Genomic DNA, 6989 nt, shown 5'->3' on the forward strand with positions numbered 1-6989 from the left:
GCCCCCTCCGGCAGGGTGCCAGAGAGGGCCTAGATTGATTTTGTCGTGGCTACAGAGGCTTGCGGCGGCGGAACCTCTGATCTAGGTTAATTCCCGAAGGTTTCTCTATTTATAGAAATTTTTGGCGTTGGTTTCACGTCAGGGGGGCCTCCGGGCTGTCCACGAGATAGGGGGCCGCGCCCTAGGGGGGGCGCCCCCCACTCTCGTGGGCAGCCCGGGACTCCTCTAGCCCAACTCCGATGCTCCATGGTCTTCTTTTGGTCCAGAAAAAATCCTCAAAAATTGGCACGTCAATTGGACTCCGTTTGGTATCCCCTTTCTGTAAAACACTAAAACAAGGAGAAAACAGAAACTGGCACTGGGCTCTAGGTTAATAGGTTAGTCCCAAAAATCATATAAAATGACGTATAAATGCATATAAAACGTCATAGATGGATAATATAATAGCATGAATACTTCATAAATTATAGATACGTTGGAGACGTATCAGCATCCCCAAGCTTAATTCCTGCTTGTCCTCGAGTAGGTAAATGATAAAAGAAGTAATTTATGAAGTGTGAATGCTAGAAGGTGTACAAGTTTGATCAATGATAATTTCAATCACCTTTTCTAGCATCAATATGTGTCATAATAGTAGCTTATCTCATAAAACTTTTCATGATCAAGTAACAATCTAGTCACAATGTCAAGCATGGTTCAGAAACTTCATTGAGGACTAACAAACTATAATCCCAGTCATTGAAGCAATTGCAATTTATCATAACATCAGAAAGAGTCGAGAATAGAGCTTTTCAGCAAGTCCACATACTCAACTATCATATAGTCTTCTACAATTGCTAACACTCACGCAATACTTGTGGTTATGGAGTTTCAGCCGGACACTGGGAAAGATAGGGGCTTATTGTGTTGCCTCCCAACGTATTCACCTTTAGGTGATGTCAACAATAATAGCTTATGCCAACTTACATCCAATTGGATATGTATATCATGATCTTTCAAACACGAGGGGCTTGCCAAAGGATAAAATGAAAAAGGGGAAGGTGAGAATCACCTTGACTCAAGCATAAAGTAAAAACATAAAGTAAAAGATAGGCCCTTCGCAGAGGGAAGCAGAGGTTGTCATGCGCGTTTAGGGTTGATGCACAAAATCTTAATGCAAAAGAACGTCACTTTATATTACCCCTTGTATGTGGACCTTTATTATGCAGTCCGTCGCTTTTATTACTTCCACAACAAGATCGTACAAAGCTTATTTTCTCTTCACTAATAAGTCATGCATAATTAGAGAGCAATTTTTATTGCTTGCACCGATGACAACTTACTTGAAGGATCTTACTCAATCCATAGGTAGGTATGGTGGACTCTCATGGAAAAACTGGGTTTACGGGTATTTGGAAGCACAAGTAGTATCTCTACTTGGAGCAAGGAATTTTGGCTAGCATGAGGGGGAAAGGCAAGCTCAACATGTTTGGAAGGTCAATGACAATATACTTTAACTGAGATGTCAAAAAACATAAACCATTACATTGTCTTCCTTGTCCAACGTCAACTCTTTTAGCATGTCATACTTAAAGAGTGCTCCCAATCATAAAAGATGTCCAAGATAATATATTTGTATGTGAACCTCTCTTTCCTTATTACTTCCTATTAATTGCAACGATGACCAAAACTACGTTTGCCAACTCTCAACAACTTTTGTGCCTCATACTTTCTATGTGTGAAGTCATCACTAACCATGTTATAAGCATATGAAACATATAAAAATTCAGATTTATTACATTCAATTCATTCCCCCATTTACTCATAGGATATACATGAAGCACATGAGTAAATGACAAACTACTCCAAAAGATATGAGTGAAGGACACTGAGTAGTCAAATAATTAACTAGCCATGGGAGGGTTCCTTTTCTATTCAAAAATTTCAGATCCAATGATTTTATTCAAACAGAAAGTAAAACAAAATAAAATGACATTGCAAGGATAGCACAACTCATGTGAAGAAGCAAAAACTTAGGTTCAACCGATACTAACCGATAGTTGTTGAAGAAGAAAGGTGGGATGCCTAACGGGGCATCCCCAAGCTTAGATGTTTGAGACTTCTTGGAATATTATCTTGGGGTGCCTTGGGCATCCCCAAGCTTGAACTTTTATATCTCCTTAATTCCTCTCATATCATGGTTTCTCTTTTTATCAAAAGCTTCATACACACCAAACTCAACAAGAACTCGTGAGATAGGTTAGTATAAACCAATGCAAAACCTTATCATTTTCTACTGTAACAAATCACTAGAATTATTATTCAACATTGCATACTAAATGCCTCTGCATATTTAATACTCCTATCCTCAAATAGAATCATTAAACAAGCAAACATATGCAAACAATGCAACCATAACAGCAATCTGTCAAAACAGTATAGTCTGTAAAGAATGCAAGAGTATCAATACTTCCCTAACTCCAACAATTATGAGAGAAAATTCCCACTGTAGTATATTTATCATAGCTCATTATGAAAAAGAATCAAAATTATATCATGCTCTTACTTTTCTAGGGAATTTTTGCAACAGCGGTAAACTTTCTGTTTTTAAACAGCAACATGTATACTAGCAAAATAAGCATGGTAAAGGCTATCCTTGACATTTTTATTGAAACTAAAGATGCAAAACACTATTATAAATAGCAGAAACCTAATACTAACAAAAGAAAATGACGCTCCAAGTAAAACACATATCATGTGACGAATAAAAATATAGCTCCGAGTAAGATGTACCGATAGTTTTGAAGACGAAAGAGGGGATGCCTTTCGGGGCATCCCCAAGCTTAGATGCTTGATTCTTACTTGAATATTACCTTGGGGTACCTTGGGAATCCCCAAGCTTAGGGTCTTTACACTCCTTATTCTCATCATATCGATATCTCACCCAGAACTTGAAAACTTCAATCACACAAAACTTAACGGAACTTCGTGAGATAGGTTAGTATGATAAAGAGTAAACCATGCACTTTGGTACTGTAAAAGACAAGGTTCATAATTGTTTTCACATAATTCTTAATGTACCATATCATTTCTACCATTTATATTGAGAAATATAAGCCATAGAAACTAGAAAACAAGCAAACTATGCGATGAAAACAGAATCTGTCAGAAACAGAATAGTCTGTAATGATATGAACAAATAACCAAACTTCTGCTACTCCAAAAATTATGAAATAAATTGGTGGACGTGAGGAATTTGTCTATTAATCTTATGCAAAAAGAATAAACTCAAAATCACTCTTCTGTAAAAAATGACAGCTAATCTCGTGAGCGCAAAGTTTCTGTTTTTTTACAGCAAGGTCTCACATTAACTCTCACCCAAGTCTTCCCAAAGGTCTTACCTGGAACTTTATTGAAACAAAAGCTATAAAACATGATTACTACAGTAGCTTAATCATGTAGACACACAAAAGCAGTAATGGTAAATATTGGGCTGTCTCCCAACAAGCGCTTTTCTTTAATGCCTTTTAGCTAGGCATGATGATTTCAACGATGCTTGCATAAAGGATAAGAGTTGAAACACAAAGAGAGCATCATGAAGAATATGACTAGCACATTTAAATCTAACCCACTTCCTATGCCTAGGGATTTTGTGAGCACACAATTTATAGGAACAAAAGTCAACTAGCATAGGAAGGCAAAACAAGTATAACTTCAAAATTTTAAGCACATAGAGAGGAAACTTGACATTATTGCTACTCCTACAAGCACATATTCCTCCCTCATAATAATTTTCAGTAGCATCATGGATAGCAACTTTGTTCTCATACTCAATTGGAACCTCTTCCAAAATAGTGGAATACTAACTAAAGTTGACACTCTTCCAAATCCACTTTCATAAATATCGTACGAAGATTCAACACCCTCCAAGATAGTGGGATCACTAATTCCTAAAGTTGACACTCTTCCAAACCCACTTTAAATTATAGTATTATTCATACTCCAAAATATATAAGTGAAGTTCCTGAAGCATTCTACAATTAATATATACTAGCCAATATCCAAGCTCAAAATATATAAGTGAAGCACACGAAGCATTCTATAAAACCATACTCAAATGATTTAAGTGAAGCACAAAGAGCTATTCTATAAAACCATACTTAAAAGATATAAGTGAAGCACATGAAGTATTCTATAAATAAATGAAGAGCTATCTCATACTAGCATGATTCTTAAAGAAAAACAAAAACACAAAGGGCACAAACAATGTGAACAAAACAAAAACCGAGGTATACCGATATTTGTTGAAGAAGAAAGATGGGATGCCAACCGGGGAATCCCCAAGCTTAGATGCTTGAGTATCCTTTGAAATATTTACTTCGGGTGCCTTGGGCATCCCCAAGCTTGAAATCTTGTCTCTCTTTATTCTTCTCACATCGGTAACTCCTCGTTCTTCAAACACTTTATTCACAAAAACTTAAACAAAAACTTTGTGAGATCCGTTAGTGTAATAAAGCAAACTACCACTTTAAGGTACTGTAATTAACTCATTCTTTGTTTATATTGGTGTTAAATCTACTGTATTCCAACTTCTCTATGGTTCATACCCTACATACTAGCCATAGGTGCATCAAAATAAGCAAACAACACACGAAAAACAGAATCTGTTAAGAACAGGACAGTCTGTAGTAATCTGGAAGTTTAGTAAACTTCTGTAACTCCAAAAATTATGAAATAAATTTGAAAATTTGAAAAATTAGTACAGAAGTAATGTTCAAAAAGTTTCAGACCCATTTGACTTTCCAGTAAAAAAATTAAATTCATGCACTACAGCCAAAGTTTCTGTTTTTGTTCTGCACATAGTAAACAAGCAATCTTATCATCCTAAACCAAAGCTTGGCACATTATTTTTATAATACAATGGATATATACAAGGGGATAATTATTTACAGAGAAACTTCCATGAAAAATTCTACATTGTTTCTGTGAGCATGAACACAAGTGCTCAAGGTCGACCCTCACTTCTTCAATGCATAACTTTCCAATCACTTATCTTTTTTGAAAAACTTTTTTAGGCATGAGAGGCAAGTAAATATTTTTTGGTATTTTCATTCTTTTTTAAAAAATTGTTTGTTTCACCCACAACTAAACAGAAACAAAAAGGAAAAAACAAAATCTACTAAGTGAAGAAAGCAAACAAGCACACACGAAAATATCAACCCCACACTATTGCTCCCCCACAACGGCGCCAGAAAAGAGGTTGATAATACCCAAGTGCAGGGAATCATCATAGCAATTCACAAAGGTGGAAGTGATAAGTATGGAGTGTCTAACCCACAAGGAGCTAAAGGTAAGATCAATATTCTCTCAAGCCCTATTTGCCACTGATACGACTCTACGTGCACCGAACGTTTGCTTCCAACTAGAAACAAGAAGTAAAACTGTGTTGTGGGTATAAAGAGGATAACTTTGTATGATATCAGAGAGCTAAAATATAAAAGTAGGTGCTGTTATCATAAAGTTAGAATATATTACTAAAGAATATAAATAGCAAGTGTGGAATAATGGTGGATCGGTGTGCGGAATTGTCCTAGGCAATTGTTAACAAGACCGATAGTCGTCATTGCAATTTCATATGAGGGAGAGGCATAAACTAACATATTTTTCCTACTTGGATCATATGCTATTATGATTGGAACTCTAGCAAGCATCCACAAATACTAAAGATTCATTAAGGTAAAACCCAACCATAGCATTAAAGCATCAAGTCCCCTTTTATCCCATACGCAACAACCCACTTACTCGAGTTTAAGCTTCTGTCACTCTAGCAACCCACTATAAGCGAATCATGAACGTATTGCAACACCCTACAGCGGGAATCCGTCACGCTTGCGCGACACAGAGGGCACCATAGGACAGCACCAAAATAAAACATACAACTCGTACCAATCTAGATCATCAATCAACTCAAAGACAAAAGATATCTACTCAAAACATCATAAGATGGCAACACATCATTGGATCATAATATGTAGCATAAAGCACCATGTTCAAGTAGGGATTACAGCAGGGTGCGGGAGAGTGCACCACGTAAAAGAGATGATGATGGTGATGTTGATGAAGACGATCATCGCGGCGATGATTCCCCTCCCGATGGCACTCAGGTTCCACCAAGAGAGAGGAGGAGAGGTTCTCCCCCTTGTGCTTCCTCCTCCATGGCTTTCCCCCTCTGGTCCTTGGCCTTCATGGCGATGATGGCCCCTCCGAGATCCTCCTCCATGGCCTCCGGTGATGATGGCCCCCTCCGGCAGGGTGCCAGAGAGGGCCTAGATTGATTTCTCGTGGCTACAGAGGCTTGCGGCGGCGGAACCTCTGATCTAGGTTAATTCCCGAAGGTTTCTCTATTTATAGGAATTTTTGGCGTTGGTTTCTCGTCAGGGGGGCCTCCGGGCTGTCCAAAGATACGGGGGCGCGCCCTAGGGGGGCGCTCCCCCCACTCTTGTGGGCAGCCCGAGACTCCTCTGGCCCAACTCTGATGCTCTGTGGTCTTCTTTTGGTCCAGAAAAAATCCTCAAAAACTGGCACGTCAATTGGACTCCATTTGGTATCCCTTTTCTGTAAAACACTAAAACAAGGAGAAAACAGAAAACTGGCACTGGGCTCTAGGTTAATAGGCTAGTCCCAAAAATCATATAAAATGACGTATAAATGCATATAAAACATCATAGATGGATAATATAATAGCATGAATACTTCATAAATTATAGATACGTTGGAGACGTATCAATAACATTCAATTTCTTATCAACTCTTTGCCCTAGAATAGCACCTACAACATAATCACTAGCATCACACATAATTTCAAAGGGTAAATTCCAATGAGGTGGCTGAACAATAGGTGCAGTGATCAAAGCTTTCTTAAGTATTTCAAATGCTTCTACACAATCATCATCAAAGACAAAAGGAATATCTTTTTGCAATAAATTAGTCAAAGGCCTAGAGATTTTAGA

This window comes from Triticum dicoccoides, chromosome 3B (assembly GCF_002162155.2).
Source record: "Triticum dicoccoides isolate Atlit2015 ecotype Zavitan chromosome 3B, WEW_v2.0, whole genome shotgun sequence".
NCBI classification, from domain to species: Eukaryota; Viridiplantae; Streptophyta; class Magnoliopsida; order Poales; family Poaceae; genus Triticum; species Triticum dicoccoides.